This window comes from Python bivittatus, unplaced genomic scaffold, assembly GCF_059951505.1.
Source record: "Python bivittatus isolate LINGU-HERP-01145 unplaced genomic scaffold, Pbiv_v1 ctg000700_np1212, whole genome shotgun sequence".
Taxonomy (NCBI): domain Eukaryota; kingdom Metazoa; phylum Chordata; class Lepidosauria; order Squamata; family Pythonidae; genus Python; species Python bivittatus.
The window spans coordinates 82,929,880-82,943,403 of record NW_028277098.1 but is presented as its reverse complement, the minus strand read 5'-3'; positions in this window follow the sequence as shown (position 1 = coordinate 82,943,403).

Genomic DNA, 13,524 nt, shown 5'->3' with positions numbered 1-13,524 from the left:
CCAGCGATGGTATGTAAAAGAGAGGGACTTGTAAAATTATTAGAAGATGATGCAATTGCCACCCAAAACTCACGTTTGATGAAATATCATTGCATAGTACATCAAGAAAATTTATGTGCAAAAGCTTTAAAAATGGATAACATCATGCAAATCATCATCAAGACTGTGAGTGTCATAAGGGCCAAGGGATTAAATCATCACCAATTCCAGGAATTCCTTAAAAGTGTTGATGCTGATTATGGGGACATCATTTACTTTTCGGAAGTGAGATGGCTAAGTCAAGGCCAAGTGTTGAAAAGATTTTATGATTTTCGACATGTTATCAAGTTGTTTATGATATCAAAAACAAAATTTGTGCCAGAACTTGACAATGAAAACTGGCTTACAGATTTAGCATTTTTAGTGGATTTAACCACTCATTTAAATGCATCTTCAAGGTGAAAACCAACTTATCAATACAATGTTTCAAACCATAACAGCGTTCCAAATGAAACTGAAATTATGGCAAGCTCAAATTAAGGCAAACAATGTTATGCATTTCGACAAGTTGGCTAAACACAGTCCTGTGGATAGTGAAAAATATGCAGCCTTGGCTTTTCGATTTGATACAAGAATTTGAAAACAGATTTCAAGATTTCTGGGAAAATAATCAATATTTTGGTATGTTTGCGACTCCATTTTCAGTCGACATAAATATGTTACCTGCCAATTTTCAAATGGAATGCATAGAGCTACAATCTGACGTTCAACTTAAAGAAAAATTTGATCATGTCTCTTTGTTGTTTAGTCGTTAAGTCGTGTCCGACTCTTCGTGACCCCATGAACCATATTGCGCCAGGCCTTCCTGTCCTTCACTGCCTCCCTGAGTTTGCTCAGTTTCATGCTCATTGCTTCAGTGATGCTATCTAACCATCTCATCCTCTGCCGTCCTCTTCTCCTTTTGCCTTCAATCTTTCCCAGCATCAGGGTCTTCTCCAAAGAGATCTCTCTTCGCATTAGGTGACCAAAGTATCTGAGCTTGAGCTTCATTATCGATCCTTCCAATGAGCAATCAGGGTTGATTTCCTTTAAGATTGACTGGTTTGACCTCCTAGCAGTCCAGGGGACTCTCAAGAGTCTTCTCCAGCACCACAGTTCAAAGGCATCAATTCTTCGGCGCTTGGCCTTCTTTATGGTCCAGCTCTCACAGCCATACATTACTACTGGAAAAACCATAGCTTTTATAGGTCCTATCTTCCCAGAAACAAATACCCCTCACTTCACAATCACGCCTTATTCACGCCATCACTTTTTGGTACCACCTACATTTTAGAGCAACTATTTTAAAAAATGAAGCACTCTAAGAGTGAAATTAGAATCAAAATATCTGATGAGCACCTTGAGAACTCACTGAGAATTGCAACTACTTCAATCAAACCAGATATTGATGCATTAGTTTCTCAAATACAACGTCAAATATCCCACTAGTTTTATGTTGCCCTCTTTTTTTTTACTTTTATAAAAAATATCAAAAAAATCAATGAAGTTTTATTACTTAGATATGTTCATTTTCTATATTAGTGATCGCAAACTTGAGACCTGCTCGATGATTTTAAAAGACTCTCCAAACAGGGTGTCGCATAATTAGGATTATTATGGGAGGACGTTTTGCTTATCTGTGGTGGCGGATATCACGAAAATTATGCACAGACCTTTTTTTTGCTCATCAGCTTTCATTAGTGTTTGTGTATTTAATGTGTGGCCCAAGACAATTCTTCTTCTTCCAATGTGGCCCAGAGAAGCCAAAAGGTTGGACACCCCTGCATTAGAAGATACTATGCGGGAACTTTTCCCAAGGCTGCTGTGACTCCTAGGAGAAAGTCCTAACCTTAAGAACTTATTGGAAAATTGTTATTTCCCTTGGAGAAATTTGGGACAATGGCCCACTCAGGACTCTTTCTCACAGCCACATCAATGTATTTTCCTTAAGGTGGAAGGAAAGTCTATTGATTTAGATTGCACCATCTCCACAGACTACCTTTCCCCCACCTTAGTCATGAGGCTGACAGCGTTGCTGCTCTTACACAATTTAACATAGGGTAGTTTCAGGGCAGCTACTGGTGGATTCTCTCCCACACTTTTCCAGCCCACCCAGCATTACCTACAGGTAGGGAAATTATTTCCTGTGTGCTTCTTCTGACACAACTATCATTCTCCCAGGTCATCACCTTTAAGTGGCAGCATCTATGCAATTATTTCATACAACTATTAATCTGGGAGAGTGATACACCTGTCAGAGAAATAAAAGATTGATATACTTATGTCAAATACCCACCCACCCCAAAAGTCTGCCTGATTGATTGAAAGAGGTGATTTGAAATGCAAAGCAGGAAACTTCAACCTGAGAGCTCTCAGTGCTACTGTGCCACTAGATCTTTCTCCCTCTTCAAATCAATATCCCCTACAAATCATTGTTGGTCAGGCAAAGAGGCTCTTTCCTCTCCAATCTCCCAGTCCACATTTGTGGGTGGATCAGTATGTGTTTCACTCACACAAACACATCAACACACAACAAGGTACACAACTTCTGGTGAGGATTCTTGGCGAACTAGATGTCCCCGAAGGAGTGGAGATGGCACTGCAGCAGAGATCGACGGCCAGACACTGAATTCTGTCTGGAGTACACGTGGACGAAATCTCTCCAGAAAAAGGAGAGATCGTGAGATCACCCACATTACTCCAGACAGCTGCTCCTTGTGAGTAGACTGCAGGAACTGAGGTTTTTTGTGGTTGACTTGTGAGCTGAGTGGCTGGGAGTCGAGGGATTTCAATCAAGCTCACAGCCATAATGTAGCCTATATGAACATAAGGTTTGCTAAGCCTCATTTCTTTATCACTTTCAGAAATTGCATCTTAACTGCTTTTTAGCTATTAGGAACCTTTGCAAAGGCAAGTTTTAGAGCAGCGGGTGAGTCTCCTTCAATCCTTAGTGAAAGAAGTTTTAAATACAATTTTTTTTTTGGAATAAACAGCAAAAGGGTAATTAGAACATTGATGTTGGAAAGTTACAGACAGACTAAGGGTCCAGATGGATTTGAAATAAAATTTTGAAATTTATTATAAGAATTCTTGCTGTGGGAAAATGCTTTTGTTTTGAATTCTCTTTTTAAAAAAACATGATAGGATGGGACTTTGAAGGTTGGACACTAGAGGGAACCAGAAGGAACTAAAGATTACAATTAAAGGAGAACACTTAAATGAATTTCAAAAGGTCATCTGTATCTGTATACAGACAAAAAGAAGCTGTAGCAAAACAATAGTATTGACACTTCTGGTCCACCTCTGGTTTTTGAAGCAAAAGAACTGCAACATCCATTTATAGGAATTAAAAACAGAATAAGTGTATACACTAAGACTATGGTCTCTTTTTCAAGCTACTGAACTGAGGGGCCAGGGAGCTTATCTGAAGACAAATAACCAGCAATGTAATCAGTGCTAATGGTTGAGTCTGCAAAAGTGCAGAGACAGATTGTTCAGGAAGTAGGATTTGTCAGCTATTGGACTATTAAGCCATCTGCAATGCACTCACTATCTCTGTAACTAAGGGGTATCAATTACATGGGGTAGAAGGAAGTATTTTTATATTTCAAGGAGTCTGAGTTCCAGAGTCATCCTGGGGTAAAGGCCCACATAACTGCTTTTTTTTTTTAGCTCTTCTTTGGTTTCTCTTTCTCTCCTGGATATACTTGCATTAGGTATAGTTCTAATATTGCAGAATAGATACCATCTTAGAGCCCTCCAGATGGAACTTCACCATCTCTGCCTTCATCTCATAATGGGATGGAGAGCAGTGTTCAGTCCCAACCCCATCAATGTCAAAAGCTTTTTTTGTTTTTTGTGATGACCATAGTTCAAGTGATTGCAGCGTGGTAGCTGATAGTTTTTCTTCCTTATTTGAGACTGATCTTGGTATTTGAAATATTAGCATTAGATTTGTAGCAATAACACATCAGCCCTGCTGTATATCAGCAAGCAGGCTAGTGCCAAGTCACAATCATACCATAAAAAAAACCCTACACTATTCTTCATATGGAAAAATACAACAGATTTATTTATCAAGTTTCTGAATAGGAGGGAGAGAGGAAACTTTGAGCAGATAGAAGATTAGCTTCTGCAAATGAACTCTTCATGAATGCACTTACACTCCATCTATTCAGCAGCCAAGAATTTTGATACTGGCCTGCTTTTCACACTTTCCTATGCAAAACCCAGTATCCTTTTCCAGGGTCAGGAATCCCTTGTCAAGGAATATCCATGCTCTTATCCTATACTAACTGGGGGCTAATCCATGCATCTCCTCCAGTGGCAGCTTGATGATGCCACACTAACAGGTAAGGACATGCCCTCATGACCCTGCCTTGTCTCCTCTCCAGTCCATGGCTGTGAAGCTGCCTTAATTTATATTAGCTGGTCCTTTCTTAAAGTGATGTTTTCCATCTTCTCCTGCTACAAGCCTTGCTTTATGTCTTCCCAACTCTTATTGCTTGCTCTTTTCTTTCATCATACTTGCCCCCTCCCTTCTGGTAGTTTTAGGCACTGTCCCTCTATGGCCATTTTGGTTTCTGCTGCAGGAATGGCATGATACCTGGTTTCCACAGGCAAATACCTACATAATATCTTGGTGGTGTTTTCTGAAGTGTATAGACATGCCTCAAGAACATGCTCAAGGATAATTAAGTTTCTTGCAGGAAATATTGAAACTGTTAAGAATATCAGTGACTGCTAGGTATGAGATGAAAGCCCAATTTAGAATGAACTCAAGACTCACATCTTGCACCTTTTTCTCTTGCCCAGATTGTGCAATGGATCAGAGGCTTCACTCTTTTAAGTGGGAGGAATGATTTTCACCTGTCCCTTGTTATGGTACCTGAGTGATCTAATTTCAGGCTGTTTCTTATCTTGCCAGAATTAGCTCTTATACATGAGCTTTACCCTTTTTACCCTTAAACTCTCTCCCACAAACCCTGGGATAAATGGAAGAAACCAGGAAAATTGTAGCCTGCCCCATTACTATGGCTCGGACATTTCTTTAATATACTTTTTAAGTGTTGGTGAAATGTATTGCAAAAGTAGGTAAAATGACATAAATATGCAAAGTAAATGATTTCACCTTCCTATCCCTATCTCCTCTTCCTTTCTCCTCATTGCATACACAAAAGCCATAAGGCCATGCGGTGGGGCAAGCAGATAATCAGTTTACATTTGACATCATCTGTCTAAAGTCCTGATGTTTCTTTCAAACATAAATAATGTGATGGAAATGTACAATTCAGGAATGAGATGGAAATTGCTTGTGATCATGGGGAACATTTCTCACCCAGCAGAATTGCACTCAGCAGAGGCAAAGTGTTCTTCTCTCTAAAAAGCCCATAATTTTCTCCATGACACTTGAAGGAAACTAGTCAAATGAAAGCAAGCAATTGTAAAACATCATCAGTCAGACGTGTGTGTGTGTGCGTGTAAAACTAACACACATACTTTCTGGATACTGAAATATTATATAGGTCTCATCCAGTTCAGTTATTAGCAGTAAAGGAGTACAGAAGCGGCCTTGAAGAAGGTATTCAACAGTCGTTAGATCAGTGTTGTCCAAACTTGGCCACTTTAAGACGAGTGGACTTCAACTCCCAGAATTCCCCAGCCAGCCATGCTGGCTGGGGAATTCTGGGAGTTGAAGTCCACTCGTCTTAAAGTGGCCAAGTTTGGACAACACTGCCTTAGATAAACACTAGCTTAGCCCCTGGAAGGGAGGAGGGAGTGAGAAAGAAATTCAAGATTGCCCTGCCTTGATACTCTTTGGTGTAAGAGGGAGGAGAGAGAATCCCTGTCAAGATCTCAAGATTCTGTTATTATACTCTGCAACCACAGAGCTCCAGAGTTGATTTCCTGACTTGGTATTCCTCAAAGTGTTGACGTTAGTTCAAGAACAAACAGGCAAAAACAGTGGATACTTTTCATCTGACCAAACAGAACTTCAGTTTTCTAGATTCATGAAGAAAAGTATAATATGAAGAGGTAGAGGTTCAGCAGTCACTGAGGACAGTAGGATAGGAAGGAATACTTGATGAACATCACTGTCTGTCTTTACATCAGAAAGTTATGGCCATTGAGGCAGATAACTGTAGACTCTGGACTTAAGATCTTAAAGCAGCCCCCTCTCTTAGATGGCTATGTGAATTCAGCTACAGCACACACACAACTAACATAACCCTTCCCACCATAATGCTTCCATTATATGGTTCACAACTATTTCCACAACTTCGACAGGTTAGAGCAAAACACAAAAAAGTTTGTCATCTTAAAAGGATGAATGGGGACAAAAAAGACTCCCAGCTATGGACATCTGCAGATAGGCAAGTAACATAATGTCCACCAAGATAATAATGTATAATTTGTCCTCAAATGGTGCAAATTATAAATGTCATACTATTTGTGTAATAGCATCATGACACTTATTATGTCATGGCTTGCTCAGATCTCCTATACTCCAAGCATATGCAATTTGGATTTTAAGCTCAACTGTCATAGCACCATCATGACTATAGGAATGAAATCAGCTCATGTTCAAAGACAGAAACCAGAGCCTCAGTGTGCAACGTTCAGTCTGTTTGTTTCCACAGTCACATTGTTGACATGCATCATCTGTTGTGTGAAGGTAGAGGAAATCGCTACGTTTATTCCAGTGGAGTGAAAATGGACCGTTCCCTAATTTCAGATATTGTCATATGCATTCTTGGGATTTGTCAAGTTATTATATAAAAGTCATGTTTTCCCTTATTTTATGTGCAAATGTGAACATTGCAGTGGACATTTGGTTGGCTGATCAGATTCAGTGTCACTGAGGGATGATAAATTAAGCTTAAGCCAAGCTTTTTGTCCAAATTCATTTGACACCTTGTCTTCAGGAACCAGAGAAATTAGAAATGGAACTTTCCCCAAATACTGCCTTGGCCCATCTGCTTAGACCGGATATATTATCTCTCACCAGTAGGAGTAAGCATCTGTCTATTCCTATTTCAGAACTGTGCAATTAATGTTTTATTAGCCCCGAAGCTGTTATAAATGTTGCCTCACTCACTTGTCTCCTGGGGCAATGATTTATTTCTTGCTTCTGGGAAAAAAAAAAAAGAGGTCGAAAACTGTTGCTAAATGTGATTAAATGATGGGGAAGGCGCACATTGCACAGATGTGAAGCACTGGTCAATGTTCCTGCCATGTAAAACATTAATAAAAGACTTATCTTTGGGCTTCCAGCTGTTCTGATCACATGTACAGTATTAATACTTTGCTTAAAGAAAGTATTCTTTCAAATGATGCACTAATCTCTGCCTAGCACTGCTCAAGTCTCCATATTTGGATTTCTTTCTGATTTGAATGAAACTACTGCATTTACCTGAAATAAAAACCAATCGTTTTTCCAAATAATTTACCTTTAAAATCATAGGGCCCTTTAGACTGTCTGGAATATAGCAAAGAAAGCAAATCTGGGTTTTTCTCTGTAATCTTCCTTTGTTGGGGATGGTGGGGGTGGTGCTAAATTCAGAGTCATCTCATGAATGATACTACATTATTTTGGAAGTGTCCCTGAAATTCTTGTTTTTATGGATTTGCTGAGGTATTTTCCAGATACAAAGTTTGAGGGTGGTGTTCTTATAGAATTGTATCTCCTCTGGGTATGAGCAGCAATATTATGAGAAAATGGGGAGCAATGCCAAGTATCAGTGAAGAACCAGTGGTTCTATGAAGCCTAAGATATATTTCCCCAGTACAGAGCTGAGTGTCTCGGTTGGAATTATGGCACAGTAGAAAAATTAGGTGTCCTCATACAGACAACTCTTAGGGTAACCACCAGCACTTTGTGAGTCATGTGCCTTTCCTTTGCCTCTGAGATTGGATTTAGATTTATTGTTCTTTTTACCCACATTTGTCCTCACTACAGGCAGAAAAAAAAAAAGACATTTCTCTGAGAATCATAACTGTGTGCAGCAGAGAGAATTTTCTAAAAACAGTAAATATGTCCTGCAATCACAGCCTTTTAGAAAAGTTCATAGTTTTCTTTCAATATTGTTCCTCACATCTCAATTGGGAAAACTATCCAGAAAATATAATCTAAGTATCTGGGTGCATCTTTCATACTTTTTTTCTCTCTTTCTCCATTATTATTATTATTATTATTATTATTATTATTATTATTTTCATCATCATCATCATCATCATCATCATCATCATCATCATCATCATCTCCCCTCTACTGCAAACAGCCCAGGGTAGCGAGCTTCCCACTCCTCCTTTCAATCTCCCAGTCTCAGTCAGATTAGTTAGGCTAGCAGACAGTCATTGATCTGTCACACTTGCTAATCACTACACCACAATACTGACTCTCTCACATTTGGTAGCACTGTGCAACATTTAACATTGAATTCCTCAAAAATCCCAAAGGTGGTCATTACCATTACTGGGGCCAACCAAAATAATACAAAAGGGACTGCAGGTTTTTGACTCCTAAACATCTTCTTTAGAATAAACATCTTCTTTAGAGTTCTTCTTTAGTAAATATGTTACAAAAAACACGCAAAATAATATGCTATAAAGACTAAGAGGCTTAACTAGGAACCAGTATATTTCACAATCTAAATCTGGCTTCTATAGCCAAAAACAAGAACTTTCTCTCTCGCTTCTTGTTGGGAATACCATCTCGATCTACTCTAGATCAAGAATCCTCCAGTAATAGAGACAAAACACTTGAAGCACTCTGAAGTATTATGCAGAAGTAAATTATACCACTGCAATGAGGAAGAGGGTGATGTTGGATGATGAGGAAGAAGAGGAAGAAAAGGTCCACATTTGCGGAAGCAATACAACATGTTATCCCAAATGCAATCCATTTTTCTTACACTCATTTCCCTACTATTACTTCTAAAGGCACATTTCCCCTAGTATTGGCATTTTGTGTGTTTTTTCTTCCCTTGCAAATTGAATTTTAAAAATGGGGAAAGTGTGGATTTGGAAAAGGTCTGCATATTGGTTTGGGAAATGCAGATTGAGCAAGTTTGTATTCGTATTCTTCTACATCTCTGTTTGACAGGTGGGAACAAATTAGTGAGAACAGAGCGAACTGTGCCTAAATTAGCAGGCAGGCAGGCAGGCAGATAGTTAGACAGACTTAATACTATTAGCGATAGATAATAATGTTGTGCTATGAATATTTGATAGTAAAACAAATAAACAGTAAAACTTTCAGTGACATTGTAACTAGTCAGATTTCTACAGCTTCCATCCCACTCAAACTGTGATGGCAAAGCTAGATGCGATGTAAGTTCCCTGGATCTCTGAAGTAATGCTGATTGTAGCAGCAACCTGTTCAACAACTTCAAGATATCTGACTACTTGGAAAGATCTTGGCATGCACATCTGTCATGAGACAAATGAGATAACCTGTGCCAATGGTTAGATGCACTTCTGGAATAGCAATGCTTGCTGAATTAAAAAATTTAATTGAAAAATAGCTGGTAAGGAATGCTCTTAGGAAAGTCTGGTGCTGAGAGTAAAGCCAACTCAATCCTCATAACACCATTTTACACAAAGGGCAAATGCTGTACATTCTGTATAGCTTACCCAACCGTTCACTAAGAAATGATAACAAGTTTCTGAAACACACATTTCAAGGTAGTTGCACTATGATCAGATACATAACAAACATCAATGTTATATTCTTGCATTTGATGATAGAAAGTCGACAATATTAAAAAAAATAATCAAGTCTAAAAAAATTCTGATGTACATTTGAATAAAATGTATATTCTCTTTTAGTTGGATACATCAAACACAAGGGGTCTACTAAATTCAATTCTTCCATATAAGTCTTAATTGTTTTCCTCACTAATGATTGTTTTTTCAATGCTAGTGTATTCCTATCAAGCTCAGGATCCAGGATCCAATATGTGCACGCACACGCATGTGCCTATCATATAGAGACACATGCCTATCATTTTTCAAAATGCTGGACTAAATAGACTGGTGTTTTTCAAATTTGGCAACTTTAAGATGTGTGGACTTCAACTCCAACTGGCTGGGGCATTCTACACATCCTAAGTTTGCCAAGTTTGAAACAAAATGAAATAGACCAACGCATCTTTCTTCAAACTTATGTCAAGTTGGATTTCAAAAGGCCATAGTGGTTGGAGATCATGAGAGTTAATATTCATTGTATTTGGAGGACATCAGGTTGAGGGGTCATCTATTTAATTGTGTAATTAAACTATGGAAAGATGTGATGGAATGAACTTGTGACGGCCAGGCTCAGGGAGATAAGCATGTTCTTAGCCCCCAGCAGCAGCATGGGAAGTTCAAGAAGATGAGGCTGGCACCTCCCTAAGGAATTCACAGTGTTGTGGCTGGCTGGCTGGCTGGCTGGCTTGGGAACTAGGGGAGATTTCCTGTCTGGAGGTTGTAGCTAATAAACGCAACAGAACTGTATTTGCATTGTCACTTGGAGTTCTTTGGGCTGAACCTGACAAAAGCACTGCAAAGAGGTGTGTCTTAAATGGTTTCAAAAGGAATTGACTAAAGTCACGGAGAATACATGTTCCACTGGCTGATAGTCTAGATGGCTTTGCATCACCTGGTCCAGAGGTAGTACATTGGGGAAGAATATGTGGAAGGTGTATTGTATTTCTGCTCTGCTTATATACTTCTCAGAGCAGTAGTTCTTAAACTGTTTGACCCAATTACCCTTTTCCCAGCCTTGAATAATGTTATTCCCACCAAAAATAGAAAAAAACACTCTGTTGTTTTACACAAGCATCTTGGCAGTGGCAGGCTCAAACTGGATCCTCAACTCACAAACAAGTGATTACAAATTGCTCCATTAACCCCAGGATATGCCCAAATTACTCCTTAACCCCACCCCTTGGGTAATTACCTTCAGTTTAAAGATCACTGTCTCAGAGGCTTATCTTCTGGCTTCTAGACAGACTTTCAGTCTGATCCAGCAAAATCATTTTTTGTCTAGCAAAGCATTACGTAGATGCCTCTGTAATGCACCAATAAGCATAAGCCTTGCAAAATATTCATTTCATATAGTATGACATCTATCATACTCTCAGAAAATGTGCTTGTCCCTACACAGTAATTAGCAAGAAGAAAAGTACATAATCAATCAATTTTTCCCATATAATCCAAAGTTCGATAACATCAGTCACCTTTTTTCAACAATGACTTTTCCTATTATGATCTCAGATCTCCCTCAGATATGGCTCCTGACACCTGAAAAGTAATTTCTAGCAGAGAAGGTTATTAGTCTTCAATTATTTACCATGCTCATTTTCATGGGGATCTTCTGGTAATTAAAAAAGTGAAGGGTGTGTGTGTGTGATGACACCTGAGAATAGTTAGATTCTTTGCAAAGATTATGCTTCTTTTAGTCAATTTGTATGCCGCGTCCCATATTGTGAATGGAAAGTGAAGGTTTTCAGGCATACAGCTATCTAAGTGTGAAGCTACAAGCTGATTCACTATCAAGTTCTCCCTTGGAAGAACATTACAATGAGTGGCTGGTGTGGGTCTTCCGGGCTGTGTGGCCATGTTCTGGAAGTTTTGTTTCCTAACGTTTCACCAGCATCTGTGACCGGCATCTTCAGAGGGCAGGAGCACAGACAGGAGCAGTTCTCTCTGTGCCCAGGGTGATGTGACCCTGTTGTGGGTATTTATAGAGATCAGCTCAACCACCAGGACGTGTGAACAATTCACGCAATGAACATGCTAATCACCCTCAGCAGCCACTCGTTAACAACTCAATAGAAAAAACCTGCCTAACCCCCAAGAAGATACACACATATCTGACACCAAAACAAGCAGCCACTTGTTAACCCAAACCCCCCACACACCCCCTTCAGGAACCCTCACTGATCTCTATAAATACCCACAACAGGGTCACACCATCCTGGGCACAGAGAGAACTGTTCCTGTCTGTGCTCCTGTCCTCTGAAGATGCTGGTCACAGATGCTGGTGAAACGTTAGGAAACAAAACTTCCAGAACACGGCCACACAGCCCGGAAGACCCACACCAGCCATCGTATGCCGGCCGTGAAAGCCTTCGACGATACATTACAATGAGTCTTCAGAATTAGAATTGGCCAGAGACTGTTCTGCTACATCTTGGACACATTCTGGGGAGTTCTAAACCTTTTGAAGGCAAGGTTCTGGATCCAAACCTATGCCAGGTCAGAAGGCTCACTAAGGTTAGGGGAAAGTGCCATTGTATTCTCCAGCTCCAGACACTTAAGGTCAAAATGCAAAAGCATCCAGCTAGGCTAAAAACAGGCCTCCTCATGACCAAACCCCTTACTTGAGGAAAGGCATCTACTCAAGAGAGGGAAATCTTTCTAGATGGCCTAATTATAAGTAGCTGAAGTTATAGGACACTTAAAAAAAACAGATTGGAATCCTCTAGTTAATTCACTGCAAACTGTAATTAGCAAAGCATATGTGTGAGTAGAACAAAACCAATTAAAGGGATCTAGAGGCAGATGCTTCAAGTCCAAAAGGGCAAGTAAAGTTTATTAAGGAAGTTACATGTCTAGGAGCATCAGTCTTCCTATCAAGAAGAGGAGCAAACAGGGAGTCCTTTGCGGATACCTCTACCCTAATGACATGGAAATCAATAGGATATAACATGGGGTTGATGTCTCTCCAACACTACTTTGGGAGTGACATCAGGAGTTCTCAATAAGCCCTCAGTTTTCAGTAGTGTGGAACAGTGTGTCAGTTTCCAGTGTGATTTCTCAAATCACATCTCTTGACCCTCATGGACTTTCTCTTGATTTGATGAAACTCTAGCATGCAAACAAGTGACTGTGAGAAGGCAGCAGAGAGATACAGGAACCTCTCATTTTTGCTCCAGATCTGGTAGCCCTAGGCAAGAGACTAACAAGGTATCTTGCTGGATGTTGTATGTCAGTCATCCTGAACCTATTGCCTTCCAGATAATATTCACATGCCAACTGCATGTTACACGCAGAAATCATATGCTTCAATTCGTCCAAAGCAATATTATTCTTCCATTAACCAGGGAACCCACATCTTTAATCCTTTGGCTGTATCTGGAACACCTATGATGTTATATCAAGTCCCTGCAGCTCAGTATAAAACTCTCATAAATGGCATTCATGGTTATGTTAGATCAACAAAGTAATTTTGATCTCAAAATCCTGGTGTTAAGAAGGAACTGGTGCATTCTCACTTGGCCATTGTTTATAATGAACATGATTGTGCTTGCTGAGGTTGCAACAATGCCTCAGTAAGAAAAATGGGGTTAATATTTTATAAATTGAAACATGTTATTAGGATTGTTCACTATGTAAAGATATTGAAGGGGTGGATAGCTTCTGCCTTTTAGGATCAACCATCAATAGTATGTCATGGTGAGCTCAGATTCAGAGGAGGAGACCGACAATGAGCAGCCAGCTCCAGAGTTACCTGACGAA